Consider the following 18,863-nt stretch of genomic DNA (forward strand, 5'->3'; position numbering starts at 1 on the left):
TTTGCTTTTCACACTTTTTTCCGCCTCTTAGTGGCTGTGTATGACATAATCAGACCCTGGTGTACGCTTTACAGGTCTCCCAAAGGAGCGAGGAGTTATCTGTTGATTGAGAGTTAATAGAGAAAAATGCTTTCAACTCTGTAATAAAATATGATGTGAATGTATGGTCTTTAAGAATGGTTGTCTTCAACCTCCAATGAACGATTGAATTCCCCGTTGAGTATTATGTCCAGGATCACCTCTGCATGATCAGATATGACTATGCTTCCTATCCTAGCGGATCAAACAGACTGCAAAGACATCCTGGGCATAAAACAGTAATCTATTCTAGTCTGACATCCATGAGGTGCAGAGAAAAAAGTGAACTCTCTGTTGGAGGGATGAAAAGTTCTCCAAACATCAGCATAACCCAGATCATCACAAATAGCTTTAAGTGACTTAGCTTGAGGAGAGAGTGAAGTTATACCGCTGGGAAACTTATCAATAAGGGGGTTCAACAAACAATTAAAATCTCCTCCAACCAACCATTCTGAAAAGTCTAGAAATACCTTAGTGAGGAAATCAGGGGGGAGGGGGGGGGGGAGAGTAAATATTCATGTTCTGCCCTTGTAAAGTACCATTAATTATAACAAAGCAACCAATTTTTTCTTTCACACAATTCAAGACCTTAAGTGTTAAGTTCTTTTTCACAAGAATTGGCACACCTCTACTTCTGGATGCAAATGATGAGAAAAACACTTGACCAAGCTCCTTATCATCCAAATGAGTTTCTTGCAATGCCTTCTTCCTTTTAATGGGTTTATGGCTCCCTCTAATGTTCCATGTACATACATGCAGTCTGGTACCTGCCATTGCACTTTGACCATTCAATATCCAGACTGAATCCTACAGTAAAAGTGGGGTGGTACCTTTTTCCATGTGTTGAACTCTCCTCTATCTCACCGGGCATAACCAAACGATATGAACCCTGAACTCGAACTATACTAAACCCAAAAATTAAACATGTAAAGATCGAAAAGGGGGTTTTCCCACTAGTTAACATGCAGGGGATTTCAACTTTCCAATGTAGACTCTTAAGTCCGCATTGCCACTCAATAGCCTCATCCTTTATATGTATGGAAATTAAAATCAATAGAAGAAGATTGAGGCTCTTCCACCTAAAACCATGCCTGTGCACCAATATAGATTCACACATATCTCAGAAAAATAATAAAGATACCAATATTACTGAGCCGGAGCATGTGAGAACTCACATCACTGTTTCATGATCAGATTCAAATAAAAATAAAAAAGTTATCCAATGCGGAGGTGCAGGTTAAAGTTATTTACCCGAGAGAGTCAATAAACGCAGTTGCCTCTTCAGGTGTGTAGAGGTTTTTAAGCGATCCGTTGACCATAATCTTCAATGTGGCCGGGTACAGCAGTGCGTAGTCCATCTTCATTCTCTTGAGTCGAGCCTTCGCCTCATCAAACGCTTTGCGTCTTCGTACAACCGCTGTGGAATAATCATTGAAGAATGAGACCTTTGGACCTTTACGTTGACTACCGTCAGAACCGATGTTTCTAGCCGCATCCATGACGCGCTGCTTGTCGGTGAAGTTGTGGAACTTTATAACCACTGGCCGTGGGCGCTAGTTGGGACCGGGTATCGGTGCTTGAGAGCGATGGGCTCTGTCCAGCTTCACACGACCAGCCTTAGTGTCCATTTGTAGGTAGCCAGGGATCCATTCCTCAACATTTTTACTGAATGTGTCCCTTCAAAATTTTCCGGGAGTCCCACAACACGAATATTGAATCTGCATCCTCGATTATCCAAGTCGTCAATGTGCTCCGCAATTTCGCGCACCTGTTTCTCAAGTGCCTTTATCTTAGTGTCCATAGATGTAGTTGAAGTTTCCACTGTAGCAATTCTTCCTTCCGCCTCATCAACATGTTTGACAACCCTCTGTAGTTCAGCTGAATGGCCTGCTATAGCTTCCAAGACTGTTATTAGCTTAACGTCGATCACTTTAGTAATGTTATCCGTCCTCAGTCAGTCTTATTTTGAATCACCAGGTCCATTGTGCTTCGGCTAACGTTAGCTAGCTCCTCCTGCACATCTACAGGGATGGTGGTTTTATTAGAGTTCTTAGTAGTTCTGTTGGGCATGTTGTCGGAGATTTTGAGAAATAGCCGTCAAGACTTATTGTAGGATAACTTATTTAGCCAATTCTACCACTTTTTCAAGCTAGGAGATTAATGTAAAAATATAAATTTATGAATGCCACGGGAGCTCGCTGAAACACAGTGTTCTCTCTACGGCGCCATTTTGTCCCCTCCAAACCTCTTCCATTTAAGAATGATGAAGGCCACTTTGTTCTTGGGGACCTTTTTTGTTACTTTCCCCAGATCTGTGCCTCAACACAATCCTGTCTCGGAGCTCTACGGACAATTCCTTCGACCTCATGGCTTGATTTTTGCTCTGACATGCACTATCATCTAATATAGACAGGTGTGTGCCTTTCCAAATCATGTCCAATCAATTGAATATACCACAGGTGGACTCCAATCAAGTTGTAGAAACAACTCAAGGATGATCAATGGAAACAGGATGCAACTGAGCTAAATTTGGAGTCTAATAGCAAAGAGTAGGAATACTTATGTAAATAAATTATCACTGTTTTTATTTGTAATAAATTAGCAAAAATGTATAAAAAACTGTTTTCGCTTTTCATAATTTGTATTCTGTGTCGAATGATGAGGAATTAAAAAAAATACATTTTAGAATAAGGCTGTAATGTAACAACATTTGGAAAGAGGGAAGGGGTCTGAATACTTTCTAAATACACTCTATATATATTTTAAATATTTTTACCCCCAAAAATATATGGAGGATTGGAAATTATGCAAACAATTACATTGATGGAAGCCACAATCTATATGCAATAGTAAAGCTGATCAACCCCCGAAAAACGAAACAAATAAGTATAATACATTATTTACGCAAAAGTATGTGGACACTCCTTCAAATTAGTGGATTCAGCTATTTCAGCCACACCCGTTGCTGACAGGTGTATACTTTTGAGCACACAGCCCTGCAATCTCCATAGAAAAATATTGGCAGAAGACTGGTCTTACTTAGGAGCTCAGCCACTTTCAACGTGGCACTGTCATAGCATGCAACCTTTCCAACAAGTCAGTTCATTACATTTCTGCCCTGCTAGAGCTGCCCCGGTCAACTGTAAGTGCTGTTATTGTGAAGGGGGAATGTCTAGGAGCAACAAAGGCTCAGCTGCGAAGTGGTAGGCCACAAAAGCTCACAGAATGGGACAGCCAAGCGCTGAAGCACATAGCATGTAAAAGTCATCTGTCCTCGGTTGCAACACTCACTAATGAGTGCCTCTGGAAGCAACGTCAGCAGAATAACTTTTTGTCGGGAGCTTCATGAAATGGGTTTCCATGGCCGAGCAGCCACACACAAGCCACATATCACCATGAGCTATGACAAGCTTGGGCTGGAGTGATGTAAAGCTTGCCACCATTGGACTCTTGAGCAGTGGAAACGTGTTCTCTGGAGTGATGAATCAAGCTTCACCATCTGTCAGTCCGACGGACGAATCTGGGTTTGGCGGAGTCCAGGAGAACGCTAGCTGCCCCAATGCATAGTGCCAACAGTAAAGTTTGGTGGAGGAGGAATAATGGTCTGGGGCTGTTTTTCATGGTTCGGGCTAGGCCCCTTAGTTCCAGTGAAGGGGAATGTTAAAGCTACAGCATACAATGACATTCTAGACAACTCTGTGCTTCCAACTTGCGGCAACGGGAAGGCCCTTTCCTGTTTTAGCATGACAATTCCCTCATGTACAAAGCAAGGTCCATACATAAATGGTTTGTCGAGATCTTTGTGGAAGAACTTGACTGGCCTGCACAGAGCCCTGACTTCAACCCAATTGAATACCTTTGGGAATAATTGGAATACCGACTGCGAGCCAGACCTAATCGTCCAACATCAGTGCCCGACTTTACTAATGCTCTTGTTGCTGAATGGAAGCAAGTCCCCACAGCAAGGTTCCAACATCTAGTGGAAAGCCTTCCCAGATTAGTGGGAATAGGCAAATTAATTAATTCATTACATCACCAATTATTAGACCACTAAAGTTCATACACATTCAACATGCATAATTAATCTTGCCGAGGGCAATCAGGTGTTGTGAAACAAGTGCCTAAGTTTATAAACTATTATATGGATGTATGTGTCCTTCAATATGAGTTGATAATATAAAAGGCATTCATGAGCACATTGTATGAGGGAGAAGAAAAAATCACCACATCATCCTAGAACATGATTAAACATGGAAAGAAGAAAAGTGTCACTGCAATTGTCAGCACTAAAACATTCTCATTGGCTTGCAGGTTTTTGTGGCTGCGTTGCAAAACTATGTATGAAAAAAGACGAGAGGTATACTTTAATGCAATCCAAGGTCGTGTATCAAACTACATAGGCCCCGTTTAGAACTACCTTGAACGTCCCTGCCACAGTGTGACTCAAAGCAGACAAAATCCTAAGTACCATAGAGCCATAGACCATTATTTCCATATTATATTTGGACAACATTAGATGAAATCAGCATCACCAAAGATCCGCCTTGTTCCATACATTTGTATCTAAAAATGTTAAGCATTCTCCTCAATCTCAATCTAACACAGCTGGAACGGTGGAAAATATATTTTCTACACTAAACGGTTAGCTGTTACAGACACATTTTTGAGATTGGAGACAAAATCCCCATGTCGTTGTCTACTCAGGGCAGCGGCCGTCACCGACACCCGTTTAATGTGAGCTGGTCAGAGACTCTGGTTGGTCAGAGCTCGCCACAGAAGAAGGTCAGTGAGATGATGAGGTTGTTTCACATCACACAGAATTTGTAGACTCTCGAGCAGGAGTGATGACTACATGGTAAGCATTTGTAATTACCATTAAACAAAGCCAAAGTGTCAAATCATTATAGCTCTGAAGTTCACAATACATTTTATTAAATTCTAAATGTTGGCTAGATATTTAAACTTTGAATGGCAAGCGTGAAGGTCTGACTGAAAACGTTCATGAGGCTGCATTGAGCCACAATTCATTGTAGCTAAGTTAAATCTAATCACATCACCACATAGTTTTTGTGAGGCAGCGTGGTATCGAGAATCCTAACGACCAAGTCAAGAACCTTGTAGTGTCTCACCCCAGTCTGTGCCACCTCATTTATTGTGAGAAACACTACGTTAGCAAGACAACACTACCTGTAAGATGGCTGTTTAATGTGAGAGTCTCAGCGATGTTAGGATTATGAAAGTCTTGTAGTGTACACCCGGCTTTAGGTGAACATATTTCTACAGTGAAGATTGTAAACTCCATTAGCTAGTGTCAGAAATGGCCTGGATAGAATACCCTTGATTTCATAACATATGTGTCCTAATGACTCAAACTTGCCAAAATATTGCAGGAATGTAGAGACTGAGTCACATAAAGCCAATTCACATAAGGATTTATATTGGGAGAATATGAGTCATTTCAGAGCAATTATTTTAGAACTTAGTGTCACCTGGCTCTCGTAAATGCTTCATAACAGCTCATTGCCCTGAGTAGCATATCTTGGACAAAAATAACACATTTCCAAAACAAGGACAAAAGTGCTATCCAATGCAACCAGCCAGAAAGTTATTTCAGGCTTTAAGTGCTTACTTTTAGTACCAAGATCTTAAAAGTTGATTATAGAAGACCTGCTCACAGGAACAAGTTATGCACACCCAAGTGAGCTCACTGAACAGCCTTAACTACCCAAACGTACCTGCTAATATTGCAAGGGATGGAGAACCAGAGATTTTAGAATTTGGCCAAAAACAAACACAATTGATTGAGTAGGAAGCTCTGTTTTACTGTACAGTTTAAGACCACTTGAAACCCAGGTCCAAAAAACATGAAAACTGCATTCCAAAAATCTGTGATTCAATGCACAAAATACTGTACGTCATACACTCATTCTCAGAAAGTGACAACGTTCTGTCCTGTCTGTTTTAGTGCATTAGGACCAGTGGCAACCCATCATTCAGGGCAGGTGGTCGCAGAGCCCAACTTGTTTTGAGCCCCAAATGTTTAGCAAAAAAAAATCTCTATATATATTTTTTTGTATGCCTGTTTTGCATATTATTTTAGCATGAATACGTGTCACATATCAATTTCCAACCAATGTAAAAAATAATAACAATAATAATAATAAAAGGTGCATACAAACATAGTCTCTTTTTTGCTTAGTTGAGTAAGGCAGCTCCAAAATGCAAGTGTTTCAGCCTAGCTCAGTGCTTTCTGTAATGGTGGGGCAGCCAGCGGAAAATACAGAAGTTTGGTGATGTTCTCTAGTTGCGCTGTGATTGGCTTAGTGTTCTGTCCCTCATGGGGACACTACGTCACCGCAAAAAAATCTACAGGGAGATCTAGAAAATTCAAGCCCCTTGGGTGCTGCCATAGAGTTACATTAGAAGTGCCCATCCAAGAAGGCTCATTGGCAACAGATAAAATGATGAAAAATCACGTTATATCTACCGTAGCTTTGATTGGACTGATCTTAGCTCGGAAGCTAGACAAAATCTTAGTTAGCAAGCTAGACAAGCAGGTATCATCGTGAATCACGTCGACAATCTAATGGCAAATCCTTTGCAATCCTTGTCATATGAAGAGAAATTATACATAAAGCGAATCGGTGGACATCGGCCATTGGACATTGCATAACCATTTGGAAATCGCATATTCGGCAATGAATGGTTTGGAAGGAATCAGTGTCTAACTGAAAGCATTGCAAAGCAATTACTAGCCTGCTATTCAGTGCGGTGGGGGTGTGGTCCAAGTTTGGGTTTAAGGGATTATTTTCCAATATTAAAAGGATAAACACTACGGGCCAGAAAAGTTTGAATACATTAACAATGCTGTCAATCCAACATTACTTCTGCCGCGTTCAATTCAACTGGAAACTCGGAACTGGGAAATGTCAGACTTCAGTGAGATCAAGACAACTGGGAACTCAGGGACAAAACGAGCTCCGACAGTGAAAATAAGTTTTGAACGGTCAACCAACTTGGAAGTTGGGAACTCGGGCCTCTTTCTAGAGCTCCGACCTGAAATCAAATCAAATGAAATTGTATTTGTCACATGCGTCGAATACAATAAGTGTAGACCTTACCGTGAAATGCTTACTTACAAGCCCTTAACCAACAGTGCAGTTCAAGAAGAGTTAAGAAAATATTTACCAAATAAACTAAAGTAAAAAATAATAAAGAGTAACACAATAAAATAACAATAACGAGTCTATATACAGGGGGTACCGGTACCGAGTCAATGTGCAGGGTTACAGGTTAGTTGAGGTAATTTATACATGTAGGTCGGGGTGAAATGACTATGCATAGATAATAAACAGCAACTAGCAGCAGTGTACAAAAGAAATGGAGGGGGGGGGGGTGTCAATATAAATAGCCTGGTGGCCATTTGATGAATTGTTCAGCAGTCTTATGGCTTGGGGGTAGAAGCTGTTAAGGAGCCTTTTGGTCCTAGACGTGGAGCTCCGGTACCAGTTGCTGTGCTGTAGCAGGGAAAACAGTCTATAACTTGGGTGACTGGAGTCTCTGACAATTTTATGGGCTTTCCTCTGACACCGCCTATTATATAGGTCCTGGATGGCAGGAAGCTTGGCCCCAGTGATGTACTGGGTCGTACGCACTACCCTCTGTAGCGCCTTACGGTCAGATGCCGAGCCTACCAGGCGGTGATGCAACCAGTCAGGATGCTCTCGATGGTGCAGCTGTATAACTTTTGAGGATTTGCCAAATCTTTTCAGTCTCCTGAGGGGAGAAAGGTTTTGTCGTGCCCTCTTCACAACTGTCTTGGTGTGTTTGGACTATGATAGTTTGTTGGTGTTGTGGACACCAAGGGACTTGAAACTCTCGACCCGCTCCACTGCAGCCCCGTCGATGTTAATTGTGGCCTGTTTGGCCCGCCTTCTCTTGTAGTCCACGAAGATCACGGACGTCATGATTCAACCTTGTTTTTTTCAGAGTTCCCAGTTGTCTTGAAAGCACCATAAATCCAGAGAATGACAGACTTTGACTACAAAGTTTGATGACAAAATTTTCCCACAAGGACCGCCGCGCCACCTTCCGGTTCAAGTGAGCACAGCACAACAAGGTGAGTCCAAAAATGTCTTGTATACTGCTGCATAAATTATGTAATATGCCAGGGAGATATGTATACTAAGAAAGTAATACTAAGTGTATGTTCTGTAGTAAGCTGTTAGTAGCCCATGTTAGTAGCCCATGTGCCTCACCCTAATAATTTGGTCCCTTTCCCCTTCATAACCTAGCCTACTGCTGACTTGGTGGTGCACATGTAGTCTATAGTCTGTTTTACAGAAATATAATAATTGAATATTGTAAGAACTTTCCTTGTCTGCTTATATGCCCCCTTTATTCATCCTACGGTTCTATCTTGGTGTACAGGGAGAATACTGCAAGAATGGCCCATTATCTGAATTCTGTCACTGTACATTTCAAAAGCGCTGAACAAATAGTTATAATGACTATATCCGTCCTAGTTTGCTAATTAATGTCGCTCATTAATGTCTCATTAACGTCGTCCCCCTTATGCCATAGGTTGTACATCTCAATTGTCAGTAGAAACCACATTTGGTTAAGCAAGTCAGCCATATCAGCTATGTGTTTTTAAAAGGCAGTAAATGAGGCTGAATGAACTATTTCACTACAGAAAGGCTCCACTCATAGCCAGGTGTAGCAGTGGTAAGGATTCACTCCATGGGGCTGAAAAGAAAGGTCTGCTGTTGGGACAGCTTTATCTAGTCCCTAACAGTTTGTGGGAACCATTTGTCACCGTTAAAGTGCAACTAATGTATTTTTTAGTGTTGTGTTGTGTAGTAGCTTTGCTGGCATGCATCAAAAAAAAAATGTTTGTTTGTCCCACCAAGATTTACATGATAAAATTGCCACTGATTAGGAACATTATGTGCTGTCAGTCCGTCACTCAGTTTTCATTAGACCTTTCATTAGAGTTTGTTTGCCTGCAGGCTACGGAATTTCAATTTATTTTCCATTGAGAGTTAACTTTTCCTTTTAATGCAATGTTTAATGAGCAACACTCCTAGTAATTATCTAAACACCTTTATAAAATGGATTGTACTGCCTGCTAGACTAATCTAACTGAGGATATTATTTTAGATGTTTCTATGCCCACCTAAATAATGTTTATGGCGGGAAACAACGCCAAATATAAAACTGCATTACTTGAAATAGATCTCTTACACTTAAATAATGACATTTTGTTTGTTAACCAGAGATTACTTTGATTAAATACAGGCCTGTGTTTCTGAGGCCTTATACACATTTACAACAATGTTACGGTAACTTTATGAATTTAAATGTTTGTGTTCAAATGTGCAGCTCTTGTCATTACAACTCTACAAAGAGTCCAATGGAATGTAGACCATAGAAGGACGCCGAATTGCCACACATTCAACAAAGCTGATCTACAAAGTGGATCTTCATCAAATCTGTCATAATCTATGTATTGTAACAGGCCCCCAATGTGGTTGCTAAAGTCTGATTTGGATATATTTGGCTGATTTCACCGCATAACATGTGAAATACACATATAAACACTAGCCTAAATGTAGGTTAATTTTGCTGGGGGGCATTGAGAAGACTCAGGATCTATCCCCCATGGCATCTTTCCCCCAAGTGCTTCCAAGGCAATTCCATTGTTTTGGTCGCATTCCATTGACCTCTTTACTGCATCTATTAACGGTAGGCACGTTTCGTCACAAAATTGTTTTAATAGTTCATTTTAGGACTGATGCCCAGATGAGCATTCTACTCAATGCAGTCTCAATAGCTAATGAAGATTTGATGGAAAGTGCATGACTGTGACAGAAGGAGGCAAATAATTAGTAGGAGAAGCTTTTGTCATCATTGTGATGTCGCCAGATTGACTTTAGATGCATTATAATTTTTGCTAGCTAGCTAAAACTGAGGGGAGAGGGCCAACATTTTTGCTAGGTATTTCTGACAAACTTTGCTCGCTCATGGCAACATTGCATCTTTCTAAAGTAAACTTGTTGACATCATAATGATGCCAATGTTGTTTTGTACTAATTACTTGTCTACTTTAGCAATGTCATCGTGTTCCAGGCCTCTATTGTGTAATTTTGGCTGAACAGTCATTAGCCCCTGTTCAGAAAGACTGAGCATTAACCACCAGTCAGACATCAATATGTCACGTTCCAACCTTGTTGAGGATGAAAAATTGTCAGGCTCAAAAAGACTCAAATTTGCCCGGATGGCCACCAATTTTTCAACCCTTGTATTGGTCAGCCTGTTGCGTGCTTTGGTGTGTGTGTTCCCAAACAAGGACCAGTTGCACTCTGAGGCGGCTGATGTTGGTGGGATTTGGATGGAGGCAATAGGGGAATGAGCCTCAGATCCACAAAGTCCCTTCCACCAGGTGGCTGATGAGATATGTTGGCACGACTGCCATATTGCATCTCCATCCCAAAGCCCTTGCTAGGAAGTGTACTTCGCCAGACTGCCAAGAACCTTGCCCTCATTCAGGCCAAGGTGGCGAGACATGGTAGTGATGACACAATTGGCCTTGTTGATCTCTGCACCAGACAGGACGCTCTTGCCAGCATACTTGGGATCCAACATGTACGCTGCAGCGTGTATGGGCTTCAGGCAGAAGTCTTCACGCTTTTTGATGTATTTCAGAACTACAGTTTCCTCTGCTTGGAGCAACAGTGAAGTGGGCAGGGCAGTACGGATTCTTCTCCTACATCTGCAAGCAGAGTCTGAACATCAGATAGGATGGCATTGTCTCTCTCAATCTGTGCAATGGCTACTGCTACAGGTTTCAGGTGTTTCAGGCTGCTTACCACTCTCCCAAAATACATCATCCAGGAGGATCCTCTTGATGGGGCTGTCCATATCTGCAGACTGTGATATGGCCATTTCTTGGAGAGACTCCTTCCCCTCCAAGAGATTGTCAAAAATGATGACAAAACCACCCAAACAGGTGTTGCTGGGCAGCTTTAATGTGGGGCTCTTATTCTTCTCACTTTGCTTGGTGAGGTAGATTGCTGCTATAACTTGAAGACCCTTCACATACCTAACCATTTCCTTGGCTCTATTGTAGAGTGTCTCCATTATTTTCAGTGCAGTGATGTCATTGAGGAGCAGATTCAATGCATGAGCAGCACAGCCACTTTAGACGAAGCAGCCTTCATGTTAGCAGCATTGTCTGTCACCAGCGCAAATACCTTCTGTGGTCCAAGGTCATTTATGACTGCCTTCAGCTCATCTGCAATGTAGAGACCGGTGTGTCTGTTGTCCCTTCTGTCTGTGCTCTTGTAGAATACTGGTTGAGGGTTGGAGATGATGTAGTTAATTATTCCTTGCCAACGACCATTCGACCACCCATCAGAGATGATTGCAATACAGTCTGCTTTCTCTATGATTTGCTTGACCTTCACTTGAACTCTGTTGAACTCTGCGTCCAGCAAATTAGTAGAGAAGCATGTCTGATTGGAGGGGTGTATGCTGGGTGAAGAACATTCAGAAATCTCTTCCAATACACATTGCCTGTGAGCATCAGAGGTGAACCAGTTGCATACACAGCTCGAGCAAGACATTCATCAACATTTCTCTGACTACGTTCCTCCATTGCGTCAAAAAACTTCTGATTCCAGGAGGACCATGAGCTGTTGCTATCGATAAGGCGCCTGATTAATCATTTTCACCTCAAATACAATTAGAGGGACTTTTGTCACAGGTTGCTTGTATCGAGCGCTCAGGGAACTTTATTCACTTGGCCAGATGATTCTGCATCTTTGTTGCATTCTTCACATATGATTTGGCACAGTATTTGCAAATGTACACAGCTTTTCCTTCTACATTAGCTGCAGTGAAATGTCTCCACACATCAGAGAGTGCCATTACATTTTCCTGTAAAGATTAGAAAAAAATGAGTAAAAACAAACAAATATAATTCCATGTACAGATAAATAGTTAAGCAGTTAGATTAAATAACTCCTTTGTAAAATAAATGTACACTCCTCAGTTAGCAGGCTCTATCAGGATAAGGTAAGACCCAGATGCAGACCGTGTCGAAATAACAATGTTTATTGTAACACCAGGGGCATGCAAACAACAAGACAAGGCAGGCAGGCTCAGGGACAGGCAGAATTCAGTAACCCAGTTCAGTAATCCAGAGGTGGAGCAAAGGTACAGAGTGGTCAGGCGGGCGGGTACAAGGTCAGGCCAGGCAAGGGTCAAAAACCAGGAGGATGAGAAAAAGTGAGGCAGGGAAAAAGACAAGAGCTGACAGGATGAATGCTGGTAAGCTTAACGAACAAGACGAACTGGCAACAGACAAACAGAAAACACAGGTATATGTACACAGGGGATAATAGGGAAGATGGGCGACACCTGATCTGGGAGCGGGGGGGAAAGATCTCGGCTTCCGGGGGTGTAGCCGCAGCACTATAGCGGCGTGCCAGCACCTCAGACTTGTCCTTCTTGGACACCGGGCCTTACTGAACTCCTCCCGGAGGTCCTGGTACTCTGCGCGAATGGCGGAGAGGTTCAGGGAAATTTCCAAGTCCCCAGGAAGACGTCCCAGGGCAGGCAGAACAGACTTCAGGCAATGAGTGTGGCAGGACCTGCTCCAGCCCACAATGGCACCAGTAGCCCAGTCGATGAGGGGATTGTCTTGATGGAGCCAGTAGAATCCCAATACCACGGACATCTGAGGAGACTTGATGAGCAGGAATTGAATAGTCTCGCTGTGATTCCCTGACACCCGTAGGTTGATGGGAGTGGTAATATGAATGACCCGGCCTATAGGGCGCCCGTCCAGCTCTCTAACCTCCATGGGAGTGGAGAGGGGATGTTTAGCTCGGAAGCCAGGGTAGCATCCAAAAAAGAGATTTAGACTGGCTACCACACAGCAGAATGGCAGGAACAGGGCTCCTACCAGCCTGATCTCTTATAAAGGACAAGAGGGCTAAAAATTACCAAGAATCCCGCAATACAGCCCAGCTTTACCTATTTGCATAAGCTCGGGAAGCGGTGACTCAGCCGACTCCGGCGACTCTCGGGGCAGGTCAGGAGGCCTCGGGTTCTCTTTGCAACGGGATCATTGGGGACTTCCGGGATGACTCAAAGCCACAGTGGAATCCTTGGACTTGTGAGCAAAGTCGAATTTCCTCTCCCTCTGCATTCCCGTAATCACCCATCGATACGGATGGTCAAAGCGATGAGGGAATCGAGATCCGTAGGTAACTCCTGAGCAGCAAGCTCGTCCTAGACTCCTTCAAGACGCTGTGCTGGAACATATCGAACAGTGCTTCTTGGTTCCAAGCACTCTACGCTGGAAATGTGCTGAAAACCACCGCATAGCCAGCCACACTGCAGGAGTCCCACCGAAACTGGATTAGCTCCCGGGAAGCTTCTCTCCCAGAGAAGCTGGCGAGAAAACCTTCCACGAACCCCTCCAGACTAACGCATACGGCCGGCTGTTGTTACCATACAGCAGTAGCCCAGGTGAGAGTCCTCCCGGACATCAACGAGGGGAAGGAGGAGGGCTGAAGCTCGAAAATGAGAACACACTGCGCAAGAAACGCCCGACAGGTGCTCAACTCTCCATTGAAGCGTTCCAGGGGGTAAACGGGGCTCCCAAGAAGGTGGAGTGGCTGATGGGATGGCGCTGCTAACAGCTGAGTTGCTGAAGAGCTGCAGGCTTACCACCTTGGTAGGCTGCCTCCCAGGTAACCCGCGGAATTGCTCCAGGAAACTGTTCAATGCCCAGCCATGGCGGTTAGCCAACGTTAACCCCCTCTTTAAGGCCATGAATCAGTTCCTTGTGACTCCCGATGGGGCCCCTTGGGAGGAGATGGCGTCACGCAGCTGGCCCGGGTCTGCTGGGTCAGTCATGGCCAGTTTGCACTATTAGGATAAGGTAAGACCCAGATGCAGACCGTGTCGAAGTAACAATGTTTATTGTAACACCAGGGGCAGGCAAATTACAGGTCAAGGCAGGCAGGCTATGGGACAGGCAGAGTTCAGTAACCCAGAGGTCGAGAAAAGGTGCAGGACGGCAGACAGGCTCAGGGTCAGGGACAGGCAGAGTTCAGTAACCCAGAGGTTGAGCAAAGGTGCAGGACGGCAGGTAGTCTCAGGGTCAGGGACAGGCTGTCCCTGACCCTGACGAAGAGGAGTAGTATGAAGGATCAGAGGCCCAAACGCAGCGTGGTAAGTGTTCATGTTTTTTAATGAAATAACGAACACTGAACAAAACAATAAACGTGAAGTAAATCAAACCGAAACAGTCCCGTGTGGCACAGACACTAACATGGAAAATAAACACCCACAACCCAAAAGTGAAACCCAGGCTACCTAAGTATGATTCTCAATCAGGGACAACAATTGACAGCTGCCTCTGATTGAGAACCATACTAGGCCGAACTCAAAAACCAACATAGAAAAACAAACAGACTGCCCACCCAACTCACGCCCTGATCATACTAAAACAAAAATATAATAACAGAACTAAGGTCAGAACGTGACACAGGCAAGGGTACAAGGTCAGGCCAGGCAAGGGTCAAAAACCAGGTGGACGAGAAAAAGAGGCAGGGAAAAAGACAGGAGCTGACAGGACGGACACTGGTAAGCTTAACAAACCAGATGACCTGGCAACAGACAAACACAGGGGATAATGGGGAAAATGGGCGACACCTGGAGGGGGTGGAGACAAGCACAGAGACAGGTGAAACAGATCAGTGCGTGACAAGCTAAAACCCACATGGTAGCAACAAACCAGCAGAAATTATTAACAAGTTAGAAATGATTTAAACACACTTTGCTGAAGGCTACCATTTACTAGTTAACAAAGAAATCATGTATATCATATAAAATATATTCACTCCACCCAGTATTGTAATCAAAACTTACCAGAAAGTATGTAGTCCTTGGCTCAGACAGTCTAGTAGTGTGGGCTCAATAGCATCTCATTAGTGTGCAAGATCTTGAGAATCAGCTGTACATGTACATGTGATGGAAGAATGCACTGTACATGCAGAGGGTTGCAATTCCATTGAATTGGGGATAGTTTAACCAGAATATGTCACAGGACCTAGAATTGCCTTGTATATCCCACCAAAAAATGTTCACTGTTATAAGTTAACTTTTTTGATGAATTTCAGCAAAATTCACAAACTTAATTTCCCATGTAAAATATCCAGAAAAATTCTGGAAATTTACCAGAAAGTTTCCAACCCTTTGCAACCCTAATTGTAACATTATAAGACCAAATAACGTGGCCTGACATGTACATCAAAGAAAGAGAAAATGTAGGTTGTATCCTGTATATTTGGCACTTGTCCATTTGGTTCAACCTTTTGCAATATTCAACTCTCTCTCTCTCTCTCTCTCTCTCTCTCTCTCTCTCTCTCTCTCTCTCTCTCTATGTTCTATTCTAGATCCCAGCTCATTGTTTGGTATCCATGGTAACAACACCAATAAATTCCACTTGAACCACAAGACGTTGGCACAACTAATACATTTGGAGCAAGAGACTTGAGAGTTACAAACATGTCCATTTTCCAGGACAAAACAACAGTAAATTCGCACCAACATACCACACACACACACACATGCGGACACAAAATGTGCAAATGAGAGTGCATTTCTCACACTCATGTGTGAGGAACAAATCAAATAGCTTTGCACAGGGCCTTGCACCAGAGGCATGGAACAGCAATAAAACACACAACTGGTATCCTAGTGAAAACACATGCCTTATGACTTTGCTGTGGTATTATTACATATCACACAACAAAATAACTGAAATAACTTTGTCTGTGTGTGATTGCATCGTTGCGAACATCTGTGTGTGTGTGTGTGTGCCCGTGTGTGTGCGTGCTTATATTCTGAATGTACATTTTATGTCAGGCCGGAGTGTGTGTGGGTGGTAACAGCTTCCAGCCAACTGATACACAGAGAAAGAGAGAGAGAGAGAGAGAGAGAGAGAGCGAGAAAGGGACAGAGATAAAAAGAGAGATAGGGGGAGAGCAAGGAAGATTGAGAGTGGGTGTTTGGGAAGTACACAATAGCCCTTTCGCATGTGTTTCTCTGTGCATGAGTTTGAGATATTGGTGACACTTTACCTGACACCCAGCATCATTACACCTAATGACACATGTCATAACCATGTCATAATATGTCATAAACTCTCAAAACCTACCACACAAGGCCAAACATTCCATTACACCATAGCCTAAGTTTCAATAGTATGTTCATGTTATATAACATTTTATGAAATTTACCATCTTAAATTATCATTGTAAATTGCACACATTCATGTCACACATGCACCTATCTACCCCAATGCTCTGTTGCTGAAGACTGGGCTGAATGCAGGAGTAGATTTCAGGAGCAGGACAAGACATTCTCTTTTTGACTGATGACTGACATAAGGGCATGTACATGATAGACCCAACAACAACAAAGGATCTAAGGAACAAGCCTACAAATGAAAGGCCATTTCTTGGCAGGGAAAATAACTCATTTGAATAAATGTGGGTTTTGACACTCCTATGTAGGTGTCATAACCAGCCATAAATAAACGCAATATGTGTCACAACAGGTGTAAATATATATGGGTCATGACAGTGTTATGACCATATTATGACAGGTTATGGCATGTTATGTCAGCTGTTATGACATATTATGACACTGCGTTTCAAGTGTACCGAGACTAAATCTTTATTTTTAAGAAGTAATTGGAATGCATGGCCATCAAAAATATTTACGGCTTTTGCTGACCAGGTTTGGGCCAGTATATGAAAGGTCTCTGGTTCGAATACCCACGTCGACAAGGTGAAAATCTGTCAATGTGCCCGTCAGCAAGGTACTTAACCCTAATTTGCTCCAGGGGCGCCGTACTACTATGGCTGACTCTGTAAAACAATACATTTCACTGCACCTATCCAGTGTGTGACAATAAAAATATGTTTGTAAAAAAATATATATACTGAACAGTATTTCTTTCCTGCGCTGCTTTTTAGAGTTTTGAGATTCTCATAAGGCTAAAACATGCTATTGTTGTGTGACAGCGGCCCCATTTATTTTGCTTGATAGATTTACCCACTGATGTTTTGTGACACCAGGAAATACGATTTGCTGGCTGTTGCGCAAGAAACAATGGATGAAGGAAGCTACATTGGTGTTTGTAAGACCAGAAGACATCCACAAAACAGATCTTCTCATGAAAATCTCTGTAAAGTCAGAAGGATTTGAGCATGAAACTATTATATAACTATAACCTGTTCTGAAAAGCCGAGACTCACAAATAGAAACATGTAGTCCATTCTGCTCTACGACGCCCACAAGCTTCAAAGGACTTGTCTAAAGTCGGTCCCGTCGAGGTGCCAACTCTGCACAAATCTTCTCACAAAAACGTCTGTAAAGTCTGAATGGTTTGAGCCCAGGATTTGGAACGAACATGTCGTCCGTTTTGCTATACAACAGCTCATCTGTGACTGTGCGGTAAAAATCAATGGCGCTGAATAGGCTTTTTTTGGAACCAGGGTTGCACATGTAACCTTTTCCCCCGTCTCTGATGCTTTCCTATATCTCTCAGATGCATTTCAGACACTTCAAATCGTACTTCCTGTTGATTCATTTTTGGACTACATTTTTTTGCCCTGTACGAATGTGCTATTCAATGCTAATATGGGCTAACAGCAGTAATACCTAATTCAATGTTTCATCAAATAATTGTTTTATATTTCTTTTGGATATCTACAGGAGTCCTACAATTCTAAACCAAATAGCTGAATAATCCATTTTATGAGCATCTTAAAAAAAGTTCAAATGTTAGTAGCTTAGTTGATATTGCCAGAGGCTTAGACTCTGGGGTTAATTAGCATCATCTGTAGCTAACTACACTCAAACATTCTTGAATAGTGTTTAATGAACAATTTGATGTGTGTGAAAAAAAAATGATACTGCAGGAGTTTTCCACAGCATCGACGGTAGGTTTTTATCTGCTTCAATGCTGTTCCCTATGCACCCCCTTTTCTATTGTTACCATGACAACTGTCCATTTGAAGTTTTCACAGCACACACTAACTTCGGTGTCCAATCTGTCAGGTACAGTACAAAGCCAATGCTATATGAGGGAGTAAGCTGAGTCAGATAAGAGGAGCTTTACATTTGGAAACACGGCATCAATAGACATCTTGATGGCAAAAGTTCAAAGCAATTCTTTGACTAGCAGCCAATAAGATGTGGAACTCATGTATTTGCCAGGTAGACTGAGCACAGAACAAAGGCTGGAACGCTATCATTGAGTATGGAGGACTTTCCACAACTATGCTATCAGGAGTGCCTTTGATTTGCACAGCAGCAGCACATCCCGGACCTAGTGTGTTTAGAAATTGTCTGTCCCATGTTGTGACCTATTCAGTGTGGATGGCAAACCTGGCTGGAAAGTCATCCGGCTCACGGAATGGGACTGCTTATTGCTAAATCAAGTGTCAACTCCTTCCAATCAGGACACACTGTTGTGCAAGTCAAACACTTCTGAAAATGAGTTGTGGAAAATCCACCATCTGTAATTATTTAATTCTGGCCAAAATGTGGAAACGGTAAGGCTAGCGTTTTAATAGGAACAAAGTAAGGACCTAAGTATACTGTATGTGTGTAGCGTTACAAGCAGGGATGTAGAGGTAAAACGGTGGGTATATAAAGGTGGCTGAGAAACAAAGGCTAACAGTAACAATGCTAAT

General features: G+C 42.6%; 1 protein-coding gene across 3 annotated transcripts in view; it reads right to left on the minus strand.

Moving 5' to 3' along the window:
- LOC135549852 (ras/Rap GTPase-activating protein SynGAP-like) overlaps window positions 1-18,863 on the minus strand; it is a 73,214-nt gene that overhangs the window by 32,539 nt on the left and 21,812 nt on the right. The window lies entirely within an intron of this gene.

This window comes from Oncorhynchus masou, chromosome 12 (assembly GCF_036934945.1).
Source record: "Oncorhynchus masou masou isolate Uvic2021 chromosome 12, UVic_Omas_1.1, whole genome shotgun sequence".
In the NCBI taxonomy this organism is placed as follows: domain Eukaryota; kingdom Metazoa; phylum Chordata; class Actinopteri; order Salmoniformes; family Salmonidae; genus Oncorhynchus; species Oncorhynchus masou.